This window comes from Equus asinus, chromosome 10 (genome assembly GCF_041296235.1).
Source record: "Equus asinus isolate D_3611 breed Donkey chromosome 10, EquAss-T2T_v2, whole genome shotgun sequence".
Lineage (NCBI taxonomy): Eukaryota > Metazoa > Chordata > Mammalia > Perissodactyla > Equidae > Equus > Equus asinus.
In genome coordinates, this window is record NC_091799.1 from 41,723,554 (window position 1) to 41,750,796 (window position 27,243).

At 39.5% G+C, this 27,243-nt stretch overlaps 1 protein-coding gene and 1 long non-coding RNA gene across 10 annotated transcripts in view; one reads left to right on the plus strand and one right to left on the minus strand.

Annotated features, from left to right (window-relative positions):
• Window positions 1-27,243, minus strand: part of PLPPR1 (phospholipid phosphatase related 1) — a 440,629-nt gene that overhangs the window by 76,574 nt on the left and 336,812 nt on the right. The window lies entirely within an intron of this gene.
• LOC139046471 (uncharacterized) lies at window positions 3,532-11,708 on the plus strand. The gene is made up of 3 exons (XR_011506573.1): window positions 3,532-5,176; window positions 5,830-6,123; window positions 11,435-11,708. It is a non-coding gene; the product is annotated as an uncharacterized lncRNA (long non-coding RNA).

The window sequence follows — 27,243 nt, forward strand, 5'->3', positions numbered from 1 at the left end:
ACATTTTTAACCATTGTTAGTGTGCAATCATCAACAACAGCAAAGACACCACTGGATTTCTAGAGAAAATTCTCTTTGCAGAATCTTTCCATTTTACTCAGCTTCTTACATTGTCAACTGTCAGAGGCTAAAGCACAATGGAATCTTTTTATTAGTCCTCACAAAAGCTCTTCTAGGGAGGTGAGAGAATTTGTTATTCCGCCTTTATAAAATGGGGGTGATTTAGACCCAGATATCAAGCGAGCGGTTCCAACACATTAATAGGACCAGGAGAGGAATTCAGACAGTGGTTGCATTTTGTTACACAACTTGCTGAAAATTTTTAAAAATACAGTCTAAAAACTGACTATTTGGTTTCTACAATGAAGAAGTACTAGTTTGACTAGATACATTTAGACATTATATGTTTCACATATAATTTTCTTTAAATTGATGGAACTAATTGGGTGTTTTATTTTACACTAGAATGTCATTTCATCATTTCCCAGAGGAGCTCGTTACCTCAAAATATAGCATAATTTTCCCAAACCATGTCTTAAACGCATTCCCTGATGCTCTCAGGTTGCAGGTCAGGCGGAAAATAGTCTGTGGCCTCCTTATACCACCACTAGTCTGGATGGACAACCCAAAGGCTGAAGGCCCTGTGCTTTACTTAGAACTTATCATCATAGCGCCTTATTGGCTGCGGGTGAATTAGTGAAAGGATTTAATTCTCATTGGGAGGGGATGTCTCAGAATATGATGAATGGTCTCATGAAGGTTCTAGAAGTTCTATTTTCTGGATGTCGTGACCAGCCTATTATATACCAGGTAACACGATCCCACGCAAATTCAGGAGAGACTTGCCCCCAGTAGCTGGCATCCTCCATAGCTGTTGGCTTTTATATTGTTCTAGTACTTGTCATTCTGAGAATATCTCAGATGTTTCAGAGGCAGAAACATGGTGTTCTCTTCAAGGACCACGGCTTTTAAACCTTGGATGGTAGTGAAATGTTGTTTGCAGACACAATCTTACACAGGGCTCCAGTATTAGAAGCACTGCAGTGCAGGCGCCTGGGAGAAGGGGCGGAGGGAGGAAACACACAGGCTTCCGCCTGCCCACACCCGTTGCCATCTTTGAGACTCTCTCTGAAGCCTAGTTCTCTGCAGAACCTAATTTGAGGGCTCTTGCTCTAGGCTACCTACAGAACAAGCCAAATCACACACAATTGCCCATATTCTCTGAGATCTGTAATGGAGAAACTGCTATTCATGTTGGTGCCATCCTACTGCATATTATGGATCATGGGCAAAGGAATGAGTTTAACTCACAATCCTTCAAAAGTTTACGTAAGTTTAGGGTGCAGGTATAAAGTATATGGAGACTGAGTTGGATAATGGCTGGTTTGTTGCATTTTGATGTAGCTAAAAGCCATATTCTTGCCGGAGCTGAAAAAATCCCCCTAATACCCTATTAGATGAAGCGCGCACAAATTTTATGGCTACGTTGGCTTCTCAAGGTAACCCCGGAATGAGCAAATGCTCTTTCTGTTTGTTCTATTCCAGATTGCAGAGGCTGAATGGTAGCAGAACCCATTCTCATGTTTATTGGTGTACTATCTTTCTCTAACAGCAATTCCCTGAGGGCATCCCAACCTGGGGGCACAGCTGAAATACTGCCTAATGGGACTGTCATAGATGCTGCTGGCCTGCCCCCTTTCTCAAGTGCTGCTTTGGTTACCACATCACTGCAAGGTGGCCCCAGCTGCGGCTAATTTCTCTGGGGACTTGATGTCGCTGCCTAAAGAAGTCATGCACTACACCTCTGCTGAAGAAATTGCTCCCCATTGCTGTAGATGCTCTTGTTATTATATGTTGATGCTGATTTCCTAGGCACTGTCTGCACCACTAGGATGGCTAAGGATTCTCTCATTACACCAGGCTTTTATCTTTCCTACTTTCTTTCTCTCTTCCATTCATTTATTCCTAGGGAAAAGGGGAAACACTTTGCATTCACTCTTATGCAAGCCATGTTGAGCATAGTTCTTGATAAATAATAGATTTTCAGTAAATATATATTCATTGATTGATCTTCTTCTGGAGGGTTCACTTTTGTTGATAAAAAGCACAGGCTTTAGAATGAAAAACATGTTAGTTTGAATCCATGTTCTGCTTCTTATAGGTGGTATGACTTTGGGCAAGATACTTCACCTCTCTGAGCTTCCATTTCTGCCTCTTTAAAGTATAATAACAATACTCACCTCCCAGGGTGGCTATAGGAAGATATGACACAGTGTATGTGATTTCCCTGGTATACAGTAGGTGCCCAAGAACAGTAAGTCCCTTTCCTTTGCACTCAAAGAATGAAGTGCTACCCTACTTGCAGTGAGGACAGTCTGGCACTGAAGTCCAGATGACTGAGAGAGCTTCTGCTTGAAGGATAGGGACTGATGGGGAGGTCTCTCCAAGAGGCAGTGGGCTGGCCGCTAACCTAGCCCTGTCCTAGGCTAAGATCTCCTCCACGGGTGTTGGTTCACCACACTGGTCTACTGGCTATACCTGGGCACTTGTCAAGGAGTTTCCAGCAATGCCAGGTAAAGCATACAGCTCTATGATAAAAGCTGTGTGATAGAAAGAGGTGGGTTGTTAAATAAGGGAAACTGCCAACTGTAGGAGGCAGATTAACGGAATTGGCATAGAAGCATATTATTTGGCTCTCCCTAGCATCCATTCTCCCACCTTCTAGGATCATATTCCTAACTTATCTTGAGAAACCACTTCTCTTCAATTTTGATCTATGATTTGAAGGCAACTGACTCTACCCATAGTCCAGAGTTGAGCCTTGATTAGCTAAAGCAAATCACACATCTGACCCTCTGGCTGCAATGATTGGTTCAGGCATGAGCCTATGACTCAATGAGAGTCAAATAACATATTGTCTGGGGCTTAAGAGAAAAAGGAGTTGACTCTCTCTCTTTTGTGGGGCTACCACAAAAGAGTCTTTCTTTTTTTGGATGGTATAATGTGAAGCTGTTAGGCTTGAACTACTACTATAAAGGGAGAGCCTAGATCTGCTGGCCCACAGTGTGAATCCTGAGGATGAAGTTGGCATTAAGAAAGGCAACCGAAAGATGGAGGGGAAAAAGTCCTTGCTGAAAGTCTTTGAACCCCTGGATGAAGCCTTACCTGAAGCCAGAGCTATAGCTGGACTTTCCAGTTATGTGAACCAATCAGTATGAAATCTGTTTTACAAAGCTTCAGCTGAGAGACCCAATATGCTTGTGGAAAGGAAAACTCTGTGAATCTAACTACCCTCAAAGATAAATTACTTACCATTTAATTAGGAGGCAGAATTTTAAGAAAATTATTTGTTCAAAAGGATATTTTGTACTTTAATAATGCAATGCCAGCTGAACTGATATAGCTCTTTGATGTTTTTCTTTGCTGCTTTACTGCTCCATATGCAATATGTATATTGTTATGAACTGAAGGTTTGTGTCCCTCCTAAATTCATATGTTGAAATCCTAACCCCCAAATATGATGGTATTAGGAGGTAGGGCCTTTGGAAGGTGATTAGGTCAAGAGGATGGAGCCCTCCTGAATGGGATTAGTGACCTTATAAAAAAGACCCCCGAGTTCTTTCGCTTCTTCTGCCATGTGAGGACACAGGGAGAAGACAGGCCATCTACGAACCAGGAAGTGGACCCCTCAGACACCAAACCTGCCAGCGCCTTGATCGTGGACTTCCCAGTCCCAAGAAGTGTGAGAATGAATGTTTTTTGTTTAAGTCACCCAGTCTGTGGTATTTTTGTCATAGCAGCCCAAACTAAGAACTATATGGTTAAATACTACTCTGGTTTGCACTGTCAAGTAGTAGAAAAAAAGATAAGAGCTGTAGTTAGAGGATCTATATTCAAATCCAGATATTACCATTTATTAACTGTGTAACATTTCGAAAACAGAACCTCAATTTCCTCACTTGAAAAATAGATTTAATAATAACTCCCTTTTAAATTACAAATGAATAACGATACTTAAATCACTGTGCTCATTTAAATGGCAGTTTTTACATAAGAGTAACGAGGAGGTTGTACAAAAGCACAATGTGGAAGAGTGGTTCTTAAATAGGAGCTGTTTTGCCCCCAGTGGACATTTGGCAATGTCTAGAAACCTTTTTGGCTGTCACAACTGGGGGGGTGCTGCAGTTGGCATTTGGGGGGTAGAGGCCAGAGATGCTGCTAAACGTCCTACAATTCACAGCACAGAACCCACAGCAAAAAATCATCCAGTCCAGAAAGTCATGAGTGCCAAGTTTAGGGAACTCAGATCTGCAAGACATGTCCATTGATGTCAGTGGAGCGCTCAAATCGGAGTTGCATTATTTCTGCCTAAACACTAAGGGGAAATGAAGGAGGGAAAAATGGCACAATGAGCAAGTACATGAGATGGTAGAACCAAGAGGGAAAATGGAGGGATTCCCCACCCCTGTGCCAAGGCAGGGAGATGAGAGCTCAGCTGAGGATATGTGGAGATTATGGAGCACAGGAGAGTGCAAACTTGAGTGCCCAGCTAGGGCTCCTGACAGTGCTACAGTCAGAGGATAAATGTCCCTCCCAGTGGGTACGGGGCATGACACAGCTCTAGACTGGAGTGCTCCCCGCATCTGTAAGTATTGTGAGGTGGAGCACAGTGAAAGTGAGAAATTGGAGTCAGGAGGAATAGGATATCTTAATTTCATTAACCAGCTACTGACCTCTAGATTCTATATTGTTTTATACTCCTAAAACATGATATGATATCATATTATACTGTATTATGTTGTATTATATTATGTGTGTGCATATGCTGAGGGTGTTTGCAAATTCTCGCATGGTGGGGAAACAAAACACTGCCTACTTCAGTCTAACAGATATTCCCAGGTGTAACTCAGAGAAGAAGATGGGACAGTCCTATAAATCATAATCTGGCTCTTTGTGGCAACGATAATCACCATGAGGTTGCAAAATATGTCTAGATTTCTGCATCGAATGCTTCTTTTCTCATGAAGGTTCTTGGCACCAAATGGCTGGAGTGAATTCAGTGATGTGTACCGAACCCCCCAGACCTGGGCAGAGCTGCTGAGAGTAACCCACTGGGAACTCCTCCAGACCATCCAGCTATGTGGTATCTGGAAGCCCCATTCACCTACAGTGAGAGGTGAGGTCAAGGACAAGGACCAAGCATGAATAGCAAAGCTTCCTGGCAGTACTGCAACGCTGTGGTTCTCTACCCCTTTCACGATGGGGGAGAAGCTGGGTGGAGGGGACTGTTCACGACGTGACTGGTTTAATAATCACGCTTTTCTCTGCTCCTCTGCTGACTTAATCAGCTTTCTAAATAGGACACATAGATGTTTGCATGTGTGTGTATCCGGTGGCAGCTTTAATTATCATCACCCATTACCCTTCCCTTTGCTCATTCTAATTGTCTTTGTAACTTTCCTTAGCAACTTATGTTAAGACATTTCAACACTTCTTTTCTCTTTTCTATTGGTGAAATCTTTTAAGAGTCTTTTTATTATCCTTGCTTTAATAGTTTTAGTTTGCTACCTGCTGAGATTGCTGTAGTTTTAATCATTACATTTTAAAAGACAGCTGTTACAAGATTCTTTAACTGCACAAATAACACCATAACAACTGAACTAAGAATGAAATAAACTTTTAATTTCCCATGCTTTGCTAATAATAATAATAGCTAACATTTGAAAGCTTACCACGTGCACTGTGTTATACCATATATATTTTTTCACTTAAGCCTCGGAACATTCTTATGAGATAGGAAGTATAATGTTATTTACATCTATTTTGCAGAAATGAAAATTGAGTCTTAGAGAAGTTAAGTGACTTGCCCATGGTCATGCCAGATGATGTCTTTTGTCCTGCCAAACTGGACAGGGCCAGGACTCCAGCTCAGGACTAGACTGACGCCAGAGTTGGAACTCAAAGATTGTGCTTCTGGTTGCTTCTTCATTTCTTCCCAGCATTCATCATTATGCATACATCATTTTTACATTTCTGCAAACATGGCATTGACAGACTTCGTCTGCTCTTTTCACTAAACAGAATACTGAAATACTTTCCAAGTTGCTATATTATATTCACAAGGTGGGTTATTTTTATTGTTAGTGTATTCTTTCATAAAATCTATAGATGACACTTGTCTTGAGCATGCTTGCACTGTAGCATATTTATATAGTTTTCAGTTTTTCATCTTTTAACAATAAATCTCTAGTGAACATCTTCATGCATGTATTTTCTAATTTTGACCTATTTCTTGGGATAAATTCCTAGGAGTGAAGATACTGAGTGAAATGGTAGGTGCATTTTTATAAATCTTTCAACATTTTCTTCAAAAACTTTTCCAAGTTATGCCCATGTGAGAGTTTCTTGAGGCCTCTCAGTTTATCATGATATTATCAGTATAGAAATTCATCATTATTTTAAGTTTGCATTAATTCGACAGCTGTCTTCTGTTAATAGGCATTTTTTATTAAATTATTGAGGTAGGACATTGATTTATATATGGTTCTTTTTTTACCAATTTCTATAAGCTTTCTGTATAGTACAGACAAGGGCAAACTATGGCTCATGGGCCAAATCTGGCCTACTGCCTGTTCTTATAAATAAAGTTTTATTGGAACACAGCCACAGTCACTCATTTATGTATTGTCTACGGCTGCTTTCATGCTACAACTGCAGAGTTGAGTAGTTTCAACAGAGACCCTGAAGCCCGCAAATAGAACCAACTACGTAATTTGCAGGGTTCAGTAAAAAATGAAAATATGGAGTTCTTTGTCAAAAGATCAAGAATTTCAAAATGGCAACAACAGAGCATTAAAGCAAGTGAAGGTCACATGTCCATAGCTGACACTGCCCACAAAGCCTAAAACATTATCTAGCCCTTTACTGAAAAAGTTTGCTGACCCTTGCCTAAATGCTATAACAGGTTCAAATACTTTTCCTTGTCTGTAATTTTCATTTTTTAAAAAAAATTATGTCATTTATGTCAAAACATTGAGGTTTGTCTTTATATGCAATAGAATCTTTAGATACTTTCCTTCAACAATCACTGCCCTAAAGATCAGATGGTTAAATCTAATTTCTACAAGTTTCTTTTAATGCTATGATTTCTTATATTTAATTCTATTCATAACATTAATTTTTAAAAAAATTTTTTTAATTGCAGTAACATTGGATTATAACATTATATAGCTTTCAGATGTACATCATAATATATTTCGAATTCTGTGTAGATTACATCATGTTCACCACCCAAAAACTAATTATAGTCCATCGCTTCACATGTGAGCCTAATCACCCCTTTTGCCCTCCTCCCTTCCCCTATGGTAATCACCAATCCAATCTCCATTGCTATGTGCCTGTTTGTCATTGTTTTTATGTTCTACTTATGAGTGAGATCATACGGTATTTGACTTTCTCCCTCTGACTTATTTCACTCAGCATAATACCCTCAAGGACCATCCATGTTGTCACAAATGGCCAGATTTCATAACTTCTTACAGCTGAGTAGTATTCTGTTGTGTATAAATACCACATCTTCTTTATCCATTCATCCCTTGATGGGCACCTAGGTTGCTTCCAAGTCTTGGCTGTTGTGTATAATGCTGCAATGAACATAGCGGTGCATGTATCTTTATGCCTTTGCATTTTCAAGTTCTTTGGATAAATACCCAGTCGTGGGATGGCTGAATCATATGGTAGATCTATTCCTAATTTTCAGAGGATACTCCATACTCCTTTCCATAGTGGCTGCACCAGTTTACACTCCCACCAGCAGTGTACAAGGGTTCCCTTCTCTCCACATCCTCTCCAACACTTGTTGTTTCCTGTCTTGTTAATTATAGCCATTCTGACCAGAGTGAGGCAATATCTCATTGTAGTTTTGATTTGCATTTCCCTGATAGCTAATGATGTTGAGCATCTTTTCATATGCCTGTTGGCCATCCATATATCTTCTTTGGAGAAACCTCTGTTCAGATCTTTTGCCCATTTTTTAATTGGGTTGTTGGTTTTTTTGTTGTTGAGCTGTATGAGTTCTTTGTATATTTTGGATTTAACCCTTATGTGATATATGGTTTGCAAACATCTTCTCCCAGTTGTTAGGTTGTATTTTCGTTTTTTTGATGGTTTCCTTTGCTGTGCAGAAGATTTTTAGTTTGCTGTAGTCCCATTTGTTCATTTTTTTCTTTTGTTTCCCTTGCCGGGTCAGACATGGGACTTGAAAATATGCTGCTAAGACCAATGTCAAAGAGTGTACTGCCTATTTTCTTCTGGAAGTTTCATGGTTTCTGGTCTTACATTCAAGTCTTTAATCCATTTTGAGTTGATTTTTGTGCATGGTGTAAGGGAATGGTCCACTTTCATTCTTTTGCATGTGGCTGTCCAGTCTTTGCAACACCGTTTATTGAAGAGACTCTCCTTTCTCCATCGTATGCTCTTGGCTCCCTTGTCGAATATTAGCTGTCCATAAATGTGTAGGTTTATTTCTGGGCTCTTGATTCTCTTCCATTGGTCTGTGTGTCTGTTTTTGTGCCAGTACCATGCTGTTTTGGTTACTATGGCTTTGTAGTATATTTTGAAGTTAGGGAGTGTGATACCTCCACCTTTGTTCTTCTTTCTCAGGAATCCTTTGGCTATTCGGGGTCTTTTGTTGTTCCACGTAAATTTTAGGATTCTTTGTTCTATTTCTGTGAAAAATGTTATTGGAACTTTGAGGGGGATTGTGTTGAATCTATAGATTGCTTTAGGAAGTATGGACATTTTAAACGATGTTAATTCTTCCAATCCAAGAGCACGGAATATCTTTCCATTTCTTTGTGTCTTCTTCGATTTCTTTCAACAATGTTTTATAGTTTTCAGTGTACAGATCCTTCACTTCTTTGGTTAAGTTTATTCCTAGGTATTTTATTCTTTTTGTTGCAATTGTAAATGGGATTGTATTGTTAATTTCTCTTTCTGCTACTTCGTTGTTAGTGTATAGAAACACAACCAATTTTTGTATGTTGATTTTGTATCCCCACAACTTGACTGTATTCCTTTATTGTTTCTAAAAGTTTTTTAGTGGATTCTTTAGGGTTTTCTAGATATAAAATCATGTCATCTGCAAAGAGTGACAGTTTCACTTTTTCTTTCCCAATATGGATCCCTTTTATTTCTTCTTCTTGCCTGATTGCTCTGGCTAGGACTTCCAATACTATTTTAAATAAGAGTGGTGACAGTGGACATCCTTGTCTGGTTCCTGTTCTTAGAGGGATAGCTTTCAGTTTTTCTCCATTGAGAATGATATTTGCTGTGGGTTTGGCATATATGGCCTTTATTATGTTGAGGTATTTTCCTTCTATACCCATTTTATTGAGAGTTTTTTTTTTATCATAAATGGATGCTGTGTCTTGTCAAATGCTTCCTCTGCACCTATTGAGATGATCATGTGGTTTTTATTCTTCATTTTGTTAATGTGGTGTATCATGTTGATAGATTTGTGGAGGTTGAACCATCTCTTCATCCCCGGATTGAAACCCACTTGATCATGATGTATGATCTTTTTAATGCATTGTTGTATTCAATTTTCTAGAATTTTGTTGAGGATTTTTGCATTGATGTTCATCAGTGATATTGGCCTGTAATTTTCTTTTTTTGTGTTGTCCTTGTCTGGTTTTGATATTAGGATAATGTTGGCTTCGTAGAATGAGTTAGGAAGCCTCCCCTCCTCTTCAATGTTTTGGAAGAGTTTGAGAAAGACAGGTATTAAGTCTTTGAATGTTTGGTAGAATTCACCAGGGAAGCCATCCTGTCCTGGACTTTTATTTTTGGGAGGTTTTTGATTGCTGTTTCAATCTCCTTACTGGTGATTGGTCTATTCAAATTCTCTACTTCTTCTTGGTCCATTTTTGGAAGGTCGTATGTTTCTAAGAATTTATCCATTTCCTCTAGATTATCCAATTTGTTGGCATACAGCTTTTCATAGTATTCTCTTATTATCTTTTGTATTTCTGAGGTGTCCACTGTAATCTCTCCTCTTTCATTTCTGATTTTATTTATTTGAGCCTTCTCTCTTTTTTTCATGGTGAGTCTAGCAAAGGGTTTGTCGATTTTGTTTATCTTTTCAAAGAACCAGCTCTTGGTATCATTGATTTTCTCTATTGTTTTTTTAGTCTCTATTTCGTTTATTTCTGCTCTGATTTTTATTATTTCCTTCCTTCTGCTGATTTGCAGCTTTGCTTGTTCTTTGTTTTCCAGTACCTTTATATGCACTCTTTAGACTGTGTATTTGGGATTTTTCTTCTTTGTTGAGGTAGGCCTGAATTGCTATAAACTTCCCTCTTAGAACCTCTTTTGCCATATCCCACAGATTTTGGCATGTCATATTTTCATTTTTGTTTGTCTGCAGGAATTCTTTGATTTCTCCTTTGATTTCTTCATTGACCCAGTCGCTGTTCAGTAGCATTTTGTTTAATCTCCACATTTCTGTGGCTTTTCTGGTTTTCTTCCTGTAGTTGATTTCTAGATTCACACCTTTGTGGTCAGAAAAGATGCATGGTATTATTTCGATCTTCTTAAATTTACTGAGACTTGTTTTGTGGCCTAATATGTGATCAATCCTGGAGAATGTTCCACGTGCATTTGAAAAGAATGTGTATTCTGTGGTTTTTGGATGGAATGTTCTATCTTTACCTACTAAGTCCATCTGATCTAATGTGTCCTTTAAGGCCAGTGTTTCCTTATTGATCGTCTGTTTGGATGATCTATTCATTGATGTAAGTGGAGTGTTAAAGTCCCCTACTATTATTGTGTTACTGTCTATTTCTCCTTTTATGTCTGTTAATAGTTGCTTTATATATTTAGGTGCTCCTATGTTGGGTGCATAGATATTTACAAGTGTTATATTTTCTTGTTGGATTGTTCCCTTTATCATTACATAGTGCCCATCTTTCTCTCTTGTTACAGTTTTTGTTTTAAAGTCTATTTTGTCTAATATAAGTATTAATACCTCCACTTTCTTTTCTTTTCCATTTGCAGGGAATATATTTTTCCATCCTTTCACTTTCAGTTTGTGAGTGTCTTTAGCTCTGAAGTGTGTCTCTTATATGCAGCATATATATGGGTTTGTTTTTTTATCCAGTTGGCCACTGTATGGCATTTGATTGGAGCATTTAGTCCATTGACATTTAAAGTAGTTATTGATAAATCATAACATTAATTTTAATGAGTAGAATGAAATCTGGTTATAGCTAATCTATTTAAAAATTGAGTCACCAATCCAATTATAAACATTTTCCTTATTCATTTCCTCATGATGCCTACTTTATCATAAATGAGCTTCGTATATATAATTGGGCAATTTTTGAGCTTTTTCAACATGTTTCATTAATTTCTAATTCTATTTTTTGTCTTTTAGCTCAAGTGGCTCTCAACCAGGGGTGATTTTGCCCCTCAGGGGACATGAGCCAGTGTCTACAGATATTTCTGGCTATCACAACTGGAGGAGAAGGTGCTACTGGCATCTAGTGGGTAGAGGCCAGGGATGCTGCTAACCATCTTACAATCACAGGAGAGCCCCACAACAAAGAATTACCCGGATCAAAATGTCAATACTACTGGGGTTGAGGAACCCTACTTTAGCTCTGTATTTTCTTTACTGATGTTTTATAATCTGTCTAAGTGCATTAAATGTAATTTAAGACCAGCTACCTCCCCCATTTCTCCTTCTTTTCAAAATACCAATTGGTCAAGTGAAACTTTCCCTATTTGCAGTTGATATGATTTTATATATAGAAAACCCTAAAGAACCCACAGAAAACTACTAGAAATAATCAACAACTACAGCAAAGTTGCAGGGTACAAAATCAATTTAAAAAAAAACAGTTGCATTCCTATACACTAACAATGAACTAGCAGAAAAAGAAATCAAGAATACACTCTCATTTAAAATTGCAACAAAAAGAATAAAATACCTAGGAATAAACTTAATGAAAGAGGTGAAAGACCTGTGCACTGAAAACTATAAGTCACTATTTAAAGAAATTGAAGAAGAGATAAAGAAATGGAAAGATATTTCATGTTTATGGCTCAGAATAATCATCATAGTCAAAATGTCCATACTATCTAAAGCAGTCTACAGATTCAGTGCCATCCCAATCAGAATCCCAAGGACATTCTTCACAGAAATAGAACAAAGAATCCAAAAATTTATATAGAACAACAAAAGACCCCGAATAGCCAAAGAAATCCTGAGAAAAAAGAACAAAGCTGGAGGCATCACAATTCCTGACTTCAAAACATACTACAAAGCTATAGTAATCAAAACAGCATGGTACTGGCACAAAAACAGACAGAGAGGACAGTGGATCAGAATTGAAATCCCAGAAATAAAACCACACATCTACGGACAGCTAATCTTTGTCAAAGGAGCCAAGAATGTACAATGGAGAAAGGAAAGTCTTTTCAATAAATGGTGTTGGGAAAACTGGACAGCCACATGCAAAAGAATGAACATAGACCATTATCTTTCACCATATGCAAAAATTAACTCCAAATGGATTAAAGATTTGAATGTAAAAACTGAAACCATAAAAATCCTAGAAGAAAATATAGGCACACTCTTTGACATTGGTCTTAGCCATATCTTTTCGAATACCATGTCTACTTGGGTAAGGGAAACAAAAGAAAAAGTTAACAGGGGCTGGCCCCGTGGCCGAGTGGTTGGGTTCACACGCACTGCTGTGGGTGGCCCAGTGTTTCCTTGGTTTGAGTCCTGGGTGTGGACACGGCACTACTCATCGAACCACGCTGGGGTGGTGTCCCACATGCCACAACTGGAGGGACCCACAACGAGGAGTGTGCAACTGTGTACCGGGGGGCTTTAGAGAGAAAAAGGAAAAATAAAATCTTTAAAAAAAAAAGAAAAAGTTAACAAATGGGACTACAGCAGACTAAAAAGCTTCTACAAAGCAAAGGAAACCATCAACAAAATGTAAAGACAACCCACCAACTGGGAGAAAATATTTGCAAATCATTTATCAGACAAGGGGTTGATATCCAAAGTATACAAAGAACTCACACAACTCAACAACAATTAAAAAAAAAAACTCCATCAAAAAGTGGGCAGGGTATATGAACAGACATTTTTCAAAGGAAGACATACAGATAGCCAACAGGCACATGAAAAGATGCTCAACATCACTAATCATTAGGGAAATGCAAATCAAAACTTACAATGAGATACCACCTTACACCAGTCAGAATGGCTGTGATTACCAGGACCAAAAACAACAACTGTTGGAAAGGATGTGGAGAAAAGGGAACACTCACACACTGCTAGTGGGAATGCAAACTGGTGCAGCCGCTATGGAAAACAGTATGAAGATTCCTCAAAATCACTAAGAATAGGGGCCGGCCCTGTGGCCGAGTGGTTAAGTTCACACGCTCTGCTTCGGCGGCCCAGGGTTTCGCCAGTTCAGATCCTGGGTGTGGACATGGCATCACTCATCAGGCCACACTGAGGCGGCGTCCCACATGCCACAACTAGAAGAACCCACAACTGAAATATACAACTATGTACTGGGGGGATTTGGGGAGAAAAAGCAGAAAAGAAAAAAAGATTGGCAACAGTTGTTAGCTCAGGTGCCAATCTTTAAAAACAAACAAAAAAACAAAACTAAGAATAGAAATACCATATGACCCAGCTATCCCACTACTGGGTATCTACCCAAAAAACTTGAAATCAACAATCCAAAGTAACATATGCACCCCTATGTTCACTGCAGCACTATTCACAACAGCCAAGACATGGAAACAATCCAAGTGTCCAGTGAGCGATGATTAGATAAAGAAGATGTGGTATATATACACAACGGAACTACTCAGCCATAAAAAAAGACAAAATTATCCCATTTGCAACAACATGGATGGACATGGAGGGTATTATGCTAAGTGAAATAAGCCAGACTGAGAAAGACAAACACCAGATGATTTCACTCTTATGTGGAAGATAAACAAACACATGGACAAAGAAAATAGCTCAGTGGTTACCAGGGGAAGAGGGGTGGAGGGTGGGCACAGGGGGTGAAGGGGAGCACTTATGTGGTGACAGACAAGAAATAATGTACAACTGAAATTTCATAATGATGGAAGCTATTATGAATCTCAATTTTAAAAAAAACAACAAAATATCAATTGGTCTCCCTGAATGTTTATGTTTACAAATGAATTTTAGAATAGCCTCTGTCAAGAAAAAAGAAAATTCTTTGCAGATTTTGACTAGAATTGAATTGGTGTTACAAATTAACTTATATTCCCAGTCAACCTTCTATTATAGCTCTAGTTTGTAAGTAGCAAGTCTTTAGCCAAGGAAAATTTCCAGTCAAATTTTCTAGTTTTCTTACTTTGTCATAAACATCTGCTATGTTTATTCCTAAATATTTTACAAGTTTCTTGCTCTAAAATGGGATCTCTTTATCATTAAATGGCTATTTCTGGATACCACTTTTTATGTCAAACAACATTACTAAAACTCATAATTTGAGTAGAGTTTGGCTGGTGTCTTTCTCTTTTCAAGTCATAAAGTAACACAGTTTGTAGATTCTTTCCAATGTTTATCTTATTTTTGTTGAGTTCTTACAGCATAAGCTTGGACTTCCAAGCTAATTTTAATAAATAATGTTGATAGATTTAAAAATGTAAAATATTTCTCAATTAAGTGAAATCTTCTTGACTTTTAATATTGATCATTTATCCTTTTAAGTTAAAAATAACAAACAACTTGAAATAACCCTTTTTGTGAAAAATGTAAGCTACAGATCTTTGTTTTAAAGTAGTTACTACCGGTCTTTTGATATTATCACACAGTAAGTACATGTGTGTATGTGTACGCATATATCACACACACATATGCACATATACATATAATAGACCTGTAAAAAATTAATGTGTCATGGCAAAGAGCTGGATGTGCTAGCTAGGTTAGGATATGTTGGCAATGCAATGATGTGCTTAAGCTCCTTGAAGTACAAGGAGTTATTCAGGAGCCATCAAGGGTAAAAGGTATCTCTGTAGCAGGTCAAATTGTAATTTCCCCTGGCATCCCTGCAGAATAACATGACTGATTCTTGAATGGACTTGAACAAAAATACTTCTGACCTAATCTTTAGTCCTTCAGTGATAGCAATCCCTAAACCCCTCTTTACCAAGATCTGTTTTGTCACCTCATTCACCTCTTTACAGATTTTCCTGGAGGCTTCACAGGGCAGTCAAGAGTGACTGAGCTGCACATTCTCTTCACAGATCAAAACTGTACACAAACACTTCTCTCCAAACGGACTCACATTTCTGGCTCTCTCTATAAATATATGGAGTCATAGAAGTTTGGAGTAAGAGATACAATACTGACAAAATAAATTATTTAATCAAATGATCACACACTTTTTTTTGGTCTGCATTTAGCCTTCTGTGAATACTATTAAAACAATGGTACATCTGCATTTGAGGTGCTTATGATCAAACTTTTTCAGTGTGTTTCCCTTCTTAGGTACAAAGTATTAGACTTAGAATCTGATTGGCAATAAGGAGCGATGGAAGGATTGTGAAAATGAATTGCAACCCAAATGATACAAGGTAGAAATTGATAAAGAATATTCTATATACAAAATTCTAAGAAATATTTCCCCAAGGTTCAGGAGGTCATAGGTTTCCCCTTGATTGCTTCACATAATAGACAGGAAAGCATACCATAATCACATATCAACCATGACTTTTAATTTGTAAAGTTGACATTGATAAGCGACAGGAAGGTAATATCTGTTTATAAATTTTATATTTCTGTACACTTACTATTTTAATATTAACCTTAAAATTTCTACAATGTATATATAATGTTAAACAAGTCTTATTTGAATTTAACATCGTGCTTATTAAAAGTTTCTGTATGGCAGGTTGCCCAGTAGCATAGTGGTTAAGTTTGTGTGTTCTGCTTCGGCAGCCCAGGGTTCACAGGTTTGGATCTTGGGCGCAGACTACACACAGCTCATCAGGTCATGCTGTGGGGGCATCTCATATACAAAATAGAGGAAGACTGGCAACAGATGTCAGCTCAGGGCCAATCTTCCTCGCAAAAAAAAAAAGTATTTGTATGGATCGTATCTTTTTCTGAGTGCTTACTTTAAACATTTTATGTATTTTTGGGCATTCAAAGAAGCTCTTGATTTATTACCATTAATAAGAGGCTTAAAGGTTTGAAGAGGTGTAAAAATGGCTAAACCATTAAAAAATTCTGACAAACTGTAAAAGAAATGGCACGTTGATGTTAAAGGAGCGATCAAGTAGACTATGAGTAATAAAACCCACTGTGGCTAAGACGGACAGAGAACTCAGAAGATTGAGAATAATGACTGGATAAAAGAAGAGTAAAACACCCTAGGACAAATCGAATAGCTCCCTCCAGGTATAAATAGCCAACAAGCCATTATCATTGAGGAGGGAATTACCCAGGAAACGTGTTACAACTGACAACATCATATTACACTTGTAGTCTGTCCTCATGTTACACATCTCTCTCCTTCCTTCTGCTACAGGTATGTCTATCATATTCAAAGAACACTTTCCTATATATTTATACTTTACAGTGATCCTTGATACTCAGAGGAATGTATTTTTGACAAGATTTGCTTACACCTTCTGAAATCTGTAGTTATATAGTGATAATAGTATATGGCTCTCCAAAAGTTTGACCATTGGACTCATAAACTATAGTAACTGAGAAGAATGAAGTTGGTAATTACGTTTATCCTAAAATAAAATACACCAACACTTTAATAACTATTATTATGTTCTCCTAGAATTGCACATGTTGCTTTGGGTAAAGTTGGCATTCTGAATTACTACCATTTAGGTTCTAGGGAACAGAAGAGGTATCTCAAAGGCCGTAGAAAGTAAAAGGTAAGAGCAAAGGATGTGGAGTTAGACAACTTGAATTAGAACCCTACCTGTGTAATCTTGGCCAGGTAATTTACCTCCCTGTGTTTCCATTTCTTCATGTGTAAAATGGGGGTAATAATACCTACCTCACTGGCTTGTTGCAAGGATTAAAACAAGCTAATTTAGGAAAAGCACTTAGCACAGTTCCTGACATGCAGTAAATATTAGATATTTACTATAATAACATCTACTTCATCCGTCTGTCTGTCTGTCCATCGTCCATCCATCCTCCATCGACTCACCCTCTTGGTTCTGTTTCTCTAGAAAACCTGACTAATACACATTTTCAGTTTGGATTCTAAGGTGATCCTCTCTGTCCAAAGGACTAAAATCTTTTCAGCATATGAACCCATTAAGAACAAATCTCCCAGAAGAATTGAAGTCCGAGAGGCACAGAGCCACTGCATCAGCAAGCCATGCCCAGAGTTAAGGAGGTAGACATAACTAGCACAGTTCAGACTTGTTGTTCAGAATGGACATAACCAAATAATCAACCCACTTATAGAATAATCTCTAGCCAAAGACCACAGAACACATCTGTAGGTGAACAAGTTTGATTTGTCACCCGTTGCAGCAAGCGAGAAAACACACCACGGGTAACCGCCAGGTGTCTCAGGAAGACAGGGTTAGCAAGAACTTACGGGAGTGGGGCTTTGACTGAGTGATTTGAGGAGGGTCCAAGGAAGCAGGCTTCTCTCTAGATTGGGTACTTTCAGAAAGCAGGGAGAATTTTATGATTTTCTCAATAAATCTCACCTAAGGGCAGGCAGACTAGTGAGACTGAAGCTACAATTGGTAAAGAAATAGTAGTCACTCCTATTAGCTGAGAGAGGGGGCTGTTTGGTATTTTGTGGCTTGGACGATGCTCATGTTTTGCCTGTGTTCAGATGCGAATTCAGAGTGGTCTTGTTTTTGTTTTGATCCATCACAGTCAGAGAATGGCCTTGTCTGATGTTGATGTCCTGTGAGATTGCCTATGTTCAACAGGAGAACACCTTAGCTGACAGCACTAGGCCAGCTCCTGGGAACCAGGGCTTCTTTTCTCTTTCTCACCATCTTAACGAAGTTCATTTCTGACTGGGTGGGTGACCCCTTGTGAAATCTCCAGTCCTATCTTTTCAATTATTACTTTCAGCAGCAACATCCGAATTCTGAAATGAACCAGGGGCTCATAAAACCACAATTAAAATTATAGCATGAATATAAAATTAAATTTAATTAAGATTAAAAATGATCAACGAGATGACCAAACAAAACTGATCAACAGAAATGTGTAAATTTCATTATATTCATATGACACAAGGTCAAATTTGGGAAAAAACTCATGGGAGACTATGAATTCTCTTATAATCAAATCCATTATAAAGAACGAGAGGAAGAAAGAGTAAGAGTCAAGCAGACCCTGCAGAGGGCCCCAGAGAGTGGGGTGGGAATGGGCTGCAGAGACTAGTCTTTCCTGTCTGCTCCTAACCAGTAGCTACTTCCCACACAAACCCCACAGAGCCCAGGGATCTCCTGTGCCCCTGGATTAAGGATTGAGGGGCCCCTCAGCAGCCTGAGTCATTATCTACAATGTCCTTATCTTCTCCCAGATGACCCCCTCGGTGCCCTAAAGAAGTAGCATGGGTCACAATAACTTCTGCGAGGTGCATGCAATTCATATCTCAGTACCCTAAAGTCAGCAGTACGTTTGCCTACGTCAGAATGCCACTATCTATTTGACTGCAGCACTAACCATTGTTTGCGGTGTTAGCAAAGTGGGGTTGACGATCACAACTTAAATTGTCAGGACAGCAAAAAGTAATTACAGGACAGCAAAATACATGACATTTGGTTTCATCACTCCAAAAATAATTCAACATCTGAAGGAAACTTAAGTGGTTACGAAACTAATCCATATACTTGCAGGAAGTACCACTCATTCTTCACATCTAAGGCTCCACTATTCCTGGGCTCACACCTGGGTTATCACTGCCTGATCAAACTGTCTGCAGGAATCGGTGTTAATCTTGAAGACAGAGCAAATGATTCAATGGGCAAGGCTGTGATCCAGAAGATAGTTGATGTGCTATTTTTAAAACTTCTCACTGATAAAATAATCCACATTTGTAGAAATTTCTTAGACTATCTCAGTAGATAAAAAATGGACAAATCTGGAATGTTCAGATTCCTTTACATTGATTAGACGTGGAAATCAAATACTGGCTAGCAAGAAAATTACACTCTCAACTGCTCACAGTATGTTGTCAATTTTACCCTATACATCTTCACGGTTTGGACCAAACATAAATCCTTCATCATGAGTTGGTTGATCCTATCTTCCTAATCAGTAGAAAATGGAAAGGAGATTGTGTAAAGGGAAGAAGCACAGATTATCGATTATCGGCCTGTAGATGTGCTGGGGGACTGAATGTGCCCAAGAAATCTGAGAAAGGACCCTAAACAGAGACCGACAAGGAGCAGATGTTTCATTCACTCCCCAGTTGCCTTAAAGGTCGGTCCTGTCTATAACATATCTACGCTGAAATACCCATGCAGCACACATCTCCACTGGACAGGAAAAACTCCCAGATGAAAAAAGTCTGCCTCTTTGACTACCATGGACCTCATACCTTAGCTTATTTGATTCATTTCAGAGAAAGCCTTGTGAAGAAACTCGGACTGTCAAACTTTCTGTGTCTCAGACTCACCTGGAGGGCTTGTTACAACACTGAGGACGGGATTCATCCCTAGGCTTTCTGATTCATTATATCTGCAGTGGGAGCTGTGAATTTGCATTTCTAACAAGTTCCAACGTGATACCAATGCCACAGGTTTGAGACCGCCCTTGGGAACCACAGATGAAATTCTTTACTTTATTATTTCCTGGGCTCTCTGAGGGCAGGCCTCTCTCCTCGCCCAAGGCTCTCACAGTTGTGTTCAATAAATGATTGTTAGTGAGTGAACGAGGAAACTAAGGCAGAGAGAGACTAAATGGTCTGCCCGAGTTGGATGTTTCTCTTCTTAGCCCAGCCAAAGGGGGAACAGCTAAAGGGAGTGGTGGTGGACAGAGAGGTCTATCATTGGAAATGTGAATGGTACCAAATGACAGTTCACAACGAATTAGAATTTGTGTGGATCTTTTAGAAAACCGCTCCAAAGAATTCATTAGAAATTTTCTATATCTTTTCTCTGACTGCTGTGGAACAAGTACTTAATGGAATTACCTTTAAAAATGTATTAATTTATTCTACCCTGAGGATATTATATTCAGTGATTTGGCAAAACTAATGTGAACTAATAACAGACACACATTTACAGAGACTAAGCAAATTTTCCAGTAGAGAGATACTTAGCCATTTGGAACAAATGAAAGTTGAGGTATAGAGATTACAGAAGAGCTGTAATGTCCAAAAGAAGTACTAGTGTTTACAGAGAGAGCAGCACAAATTGATGAAAATTCAGAGCTAAAATGCATGCTGACAAAGGAAACTATCACAAGGGGGTGGAAAACCCACCAGCACCACCACTAAGAAATTCTCAACCACTGACAGATGCTCAGGTTCCAGAGACATTCTCCATATGTCTCTTCCCTAAGGATGCACGAGCTACAACTACACCTTCTCAGAGCACTTGGTTCTCTCCAGTGGAGTCAGGCAAACAGTGACTGCCCACTCACTTCCATCCTGCCAATGAAATATCCCGTGCATACTGTCCCTTTAAAAATCCTAAATCTGTTCCACAGACCAAAGCTGAAATCTCACAGCCTACAGGAACCAACATGAGTAAAATTGGGAGAACTTAAGGTAACAGGTAGCAACATAACTCGGTTAACCAAGAATTCTATGCTCTGTTTAAAGGGGAAGCTGTTTCCCAGCTTCATGAGATTGCTGCCTTGTGGAATGTGATCCCAGTGTTACCAGACCTGCCAATCTTTCAAGGAGTGTCAGAACGTGGATTTGCAAGTAAAGTTTCCTGTTAAGTGTGTAACCCAAACAAAACAGGTTTGTAGGTAGGACGGGGCCACTAGCCTTCATTTAGGACCTCTCCTTAGACTCCAGGAAGTCCTTCTTGGGTCCTGTTTTCCTGGTTATTGCACCACCTCCTTCTGGAGCTGTATTCTGCTCCTCCTGTGAAGAGCACTCTTTCTGTTTTCAAACTCTATCACAGGCTCAGAATTCTTCCTCCCCTAATTCCTGAAGGATAAGCCAGGTGGATCATGGTTCCATCAGGAATTCTTTGATCACTTCACATGCTGATCTTTAGTGATGACATTGCCATTGGTGGAGAGTGGAGGTGGCCTGCTGTCACATAGCCTGGATCTAACTTAAGAGGTGGAAGCTTGGGTTCTATTCCCCATGCTTACACTTAGTTTCTCTTCAGCCCTTACCATTCCATCTCAGGCCCCTGGTACAATATTCTGAAAATGCACGTGGGCCCCAAGAAAGAGAGCATTCTGCCCAGTTGCTCAGAGTATGAAGACTGTCAAACCACAGCTAGAGAAAACCACAGCATTGAAAAAAACTGAATCAAAGAATTAGAGGATGTGAAGACAACTCTGCTTAATTCTCCAAATTTGGGTACAATTACAGGATAGAGCGCAGCCCTTGTAATAATTCTGCAGGTCAGAATGGTCTAATGCTTCTAATTCCTTCTCTAGTGCTGCCTTCTTCATTTCTCGTAAGAGGAAAAGTGAGAGGAAGGGAAGGGGGTTGTATATCCAGGTTTTTCTTGATGGTTTACTTACTCATACACTGAACCAATATTTATTATCTTACATTTTTTATACATGGAGCATACAGTCTTGAGTAGACAACAATAGAGAATCAAACAGATAATTACAGATTGTAAAAAGTGTAATCTGGCAAATAATCACAGAGGAAAACTTAGCACACATGTATTTGCTGTGTGTCCATACTCCTGGCCTGGGATAGAAGGGGGTAGGTGATGTCCCCTTTGGGAGGGATTCCAATGGGGAAGGGCTATGTTCACTCTAAGTCCTAGGAAGGCCATAGAGGGGCTGCTCTGATGGCCCACTTTATGCTCTTACAGGAGATGTCAAACCCCAAGGTTCTGTCCACCTAGTGATGCCAGGACCCTCTTCTGCCTGGTGGGCTCCTACAGCAGCTCTGAGCTCTTGAAGGAGAGATCAATTACAGGCATTGGTGGTAGTTGCAGGGAAAATATAACTAGCCCACAAACAATCAGACATGTGACAGTTTAGTAGGAAAATCTAAATGTCATAGCTGGCAGCTGAATCAATGCTCATTTCCAACTCCTTTGAAGAAGATAATATGCTGGCAAAGGATCCAAATTTAAACCTACCCTTTCTCCATCCCCACTTCCACCTCTTTGCTGTAAGCAAGAGAACCTTGGACAATCTGCTTGCAACGCAAAAGTATGGAACAAAAACGGTACCTGAGCAGAGAGCTGAGAGTGCAGACTAGAGGACAAAGCTTAGCCTGTAGAATGGAGTAAATGGAGTCACAGGCTAATGTGTCAAAGCAGCAGGTGTCTTACTAAACATCCTCAGATACACCTCCTTGGAAGGACTGTACTCAAAGTGAACTTCCAGAAAGTTAATCAGAAGGCTAAGGGTGTGGGCCTTGATATCGCATGTGTTTGTTGTGTGTGTGACCAAGTCTGATCTGCTATCTTCCTTCCCAGGGCATGGATTCAGACATTCACAGAGCGTCTTTTGTTATACGGACAAGTCCTAAGTTAAAAAGGCCTCCAGGTAATCACTCTAAGTCAGTAGTTCTTAAACCTTTTTCGGCCTCATCACTTTTGAGAAATAGTCTAGCTCCTATAAATCCTTTGGTCACTGTGACTTGACTTCTCACACTTGCCAGAATCCCTGAGGAAACATGTTGCTGTAATTTGTGGGCACACTCCCCCTGGCCCCCAGGACTATCCTACCCTCTGCCAACAATCAGTTGAGATTCTCTATAAGATGACATAGAGCATCTCTATGTCTTACAATTACAGGAAAGATTATGATTCCTCAACTGAGGAAGCAGCAACTCTTTGCTTAAGCAAAACTTATTTTTGTCTGAGCCCATGTATTTTACACAAGCCCGGAAGTATAGGACACTCACATAGAATTTATGGGAGAGTTCAAATGTGACATCACTTTAGTGCTGGCATAGGGCCCAGCACAAAGAAAAATGTCAATAAATACATATTGAATAAATGCTGATAAATATCTGATAAACATTTTTAAGGTCTAAGGCCATGATACGATAGACCTTTTAGGTGGCTATGTTTGTCATATCCAAAGGGCATTGTCAATGTGAACTTAATAAACATTAAAAATTAGGTGAAAATATAAAACAAAATGCTTAAATGTGTATTTGTCCCAAATAACAATGACTTCCAGGTGCACATCTCATACCTACCGGCTACTTTCCTGCAGATGGCAAAGCCTTACTTATTCATGACTGACTTCTGTTTAGAAACACCCAATTTCTGGCATTGACAAGATCTCTTCTTGGAAAAGAGATTTTTCAAAAACACTTATGATACGAGCTTCTCTAAAATAGTTTTTCTTAAAATAAGATCCACCTGCCAACTGCATATAGCATCATGTGGGGTAATTGTTTAAAATGTAGATTCCTAATCAACCATCTTCTCTGAACCTAATCTCTGAGGAGCCAGGAATCTACGTTTCTAACTCTTCTAGTGATTCTCATACATAGTGAAGTTTTAGAACCACTGCTAAGACCTTGAGAATAGGGAAAGATAATTTTCAAAAAGAAAAAAAATGAATTGAACATACGAAGGCTCCTTGCAGATACATAGGATTTTGCAAGCATTAATGACTCCATTCTTTCTTCCAATGGGGATTTAAATATATAATAACCACACTGTGTAGGTAACAAAACTATGGGAAATGTGAGTACCTTAAAGGCTACAAAACTAGCATTGTAATTATTAAAATAAAATCCACAAGAAACTAGAATGAGCACACTTCTTCCCACCTGTAACACATACACACACAAACCTTCTCTCCAAAGGTAGAATCTAAACTTCTTTCAGAGACCCTGGTGAAAGTGAACATTACCCACTTTACCCACATTACCCACTTCATGATTTGTGCAGGACTAGACTGAACTGGGGCGATCACAGATACCCAGGTGTATCCAGTTATTAAAAAGTTCCAAAGTTGAATTTGATTCAAAAGTCTGTTGGGATCTCAGACATTCCTATTAGCCCAATAAGAAAATATCAACCCCTCCAGAGAAGCTAAAGAAGCTTAGAAACCCATTCAATACAGTTGGCCCTCCGTATCTGTTCCCCAACCGCGGATCACCTACTAGTGTTTACGACCCGCGAATGTGGAACCTGGAAAACAAAGGACCAACTAAGGGACCTGAGCATCCACAGATTTTGGCACCGTGGGGGGTCCTGGAACCAATTCCCTGTGGATACTGAATGATGACTGTACTTCCATGGCCCTGAAGAGCCAATCTGGAGTAGGGCTGGTCTCCAGGGAGAAGAACAGGTACATACAATGTCAAAGGGCTAACAGAAGGGCCTGGCTGTGGCTTTGCTTTCTCAATATACGGGGTGAGCAGCTGCCCATAAACTTGTCTGGAACTCAAAACCAGAGCTAGTAACACTTTGCATCCTTAGTTGAGCATCAGCCAAACCTAGGCACTCCCTTCAAAGACTCAAGTGGGAAGGTCAGAGCCAGGGACGATTAGTGCTAGCATAGAATGTGAATCTTCCTTCTTTTTGACATCTTAATCACAATATGCTTTTCACTCTTATCCTGAAATACCAGATTTCCCTTATTTATAGTGTGATATAAAGTCCTCAAAGAGATAGGGATTTGGGCAAATGAGCCCTACAAATCCCCGAGGGGCTTGAGCCGGTTGCTACCACCGCTCACACACCACTGTCTACCCCTTGGAACAAAGAGGATAAAACCTTATCTTTATTAGGGCATGAGGTTAAATTAGCAAAAAACTGCAAGCTTGTTGTTTTTTTAATATTAAGAGACAGGGAATCTTTTTCTACTAGTGTATAATCCTGCTGAGTTTATGAAGACAGATGGGAAATTAGGAGAAACTTACTTCACATGGGGAAGCAACCTTAGGTTATTTTCACATAAATTCTCAACTGACATTCATCTCTATAGACAACTTGATCACATCAGTCACAACAAAACAAACATATAATTCTATTTCTCAAACTCTTTTCCCTGTTCTGATCCTACATGGAAAATATGTTCTCATTTGTAAGTGGGAGAAGAAACCATTTGCTTTCAGGAGAAAAAAAAAATCATTTGAGAAGGACATATTCTGAATGCCATAATTTTCCCATTTTTAGAGTAAAAATAACTATGGAATAAATAGATACATACACATGTTACAGAAAAAAAATGTGTGCTTGCACATGTGTGCAAGTCTGTATTTTTTCTCCCAATCTCTGCTTGATCCACATCACAGGTACAAATCCCACTGCCTTATTTCATAGGATAATCATGCTTGAGCTGGAAGAAACCTTAGTGTTCAATCTGTACATTTTACAGATCAGCAAAATGAGACCTAGAAGGTTGAGAGTGGTTTTTGCAAGGCCACACAGATCACACAAGAAGCAAGATGAAAATCTAAATTCTCCAACTCCTGGCCTCATGCTGTTTCCAAAGGACCATGAAGCTTTTTCCCTAGGGTCTCTACTGAGATCCCATATAGGTTGGTTAAAAAGTGTAAAGAGTACTTTTATTGTTCCATCTGTAACCTGCCTGGGTGTGGAAGACATACCAGCAGTGTGATGGCGTCAGAAGAAAAACTGGCCTGCTGCTGCTTTTAGAGAAAACGTAGTCCCCAAGTCCTTCTGTCCTGACAAAGCTGATACTGTTGAAAACATGTATCTGCAGGAGGTGAGTAAAAATCAGTGATTTCAGGCCTTCGGGTCACTTGACATTTCTTATAGCTCTTGGAAAATTCCGTTCAATTCTGTGCAATACAAGTTTATGGAGCATTACAGCAGAGGAGGCCAGTGCCCTGCCATAGTCCCTTGGCACTCTCTGTTTTCTTACAAGGCAACTCTCAGCCTAAGGGCTTTCTGAGGAGCAGGAGTACACTGGCTGCATGCAGGACTGGGCAAAGAGCCCAGGAACCAGCGCCCCATGGAGTCAACCTCAAACAACGATGCCACTACCATGTGATAAGTACTTCAGCTTCCTCGCCCCTCAGTGGGGAGAATCTGAGGCACATTCCAGGCAGCCTCCCAGAAGTCTCCAGCATGCCCTGAGCCTCAGTTCTGCACCATGGGAACCTGCTCTTTAATGCACCTTGTGTTAGCTTCATTCCTTTCCATTTCCTGCTCTCCACAGGTACTTTCAAACTACTTGCACTCAAATCTTTTTTTTAGGGACTGTTTCTGGAGGAATCCAACCTGAGACAAGCATACACTCTGTACAAATCACTTTTCTACACTAGGTACCAAGAGATATGAAGATGAAAAAGATATCACCCTAGGCCTCAAAAGTTTGAGCCCAGGGAGGGATGGGAAGACTCCTCCGTATGTAACCACACAGGGAAGACAAGAGAAGACAGTTTGGGAGGAGACTAGGAATATAGACAATAAAAACATGTTCACTAATGAAAGATTCTCACAATGAAAAGTGGAAGTTGCCATTAAGAACTCAGCAGGAAATTCTCTACAGCAGGAAGGAGTCAAAGAGCCTAGGTAGTAACAACAACTAAGGTCCCGATTTCACTTGGAAATACGTGTCAGAGAATTTGTCATTGCTTCTACAATGCAAACCTGAACGTCAATCCAAAAGAAAAAATTTCATACAACCCAGCTTTGTTTATTAGTGTCAAGGGCAGGCACAAAACCCCCCAAACTGGTTGGCCCAAGATTAATGGGCTATTTTGCATCCTGTGTTTGAAGAATGTCAAAACTGTCTTTTCATTCAAAATAGACTAATTTCCGTGGAAAGCAAACACAGTAAACAAATTTTGTGTATGTCATTAGGTTGACAAGTCAGCCATTTGAGTTTTCACTTGAGCTGGCGGCTGTGCCACAGTCAGCCAACTGTTTGCAGGTCACAGACATTGGTGACACAGAATCCTATAAATAACTCTCCTTCAGCCCGAGATGGTTCCTGAATAAAAATGACAGAACAGAGCAAGTGGAATAAAAGTATACGATCGGACACCCCAAGGGCATTCCTGAGCTGATAAAATGCTGGCTTTTTCATGGTGTGTGGTTCCAGCTAGGTTGTCCTGTGAGCGAACGAGC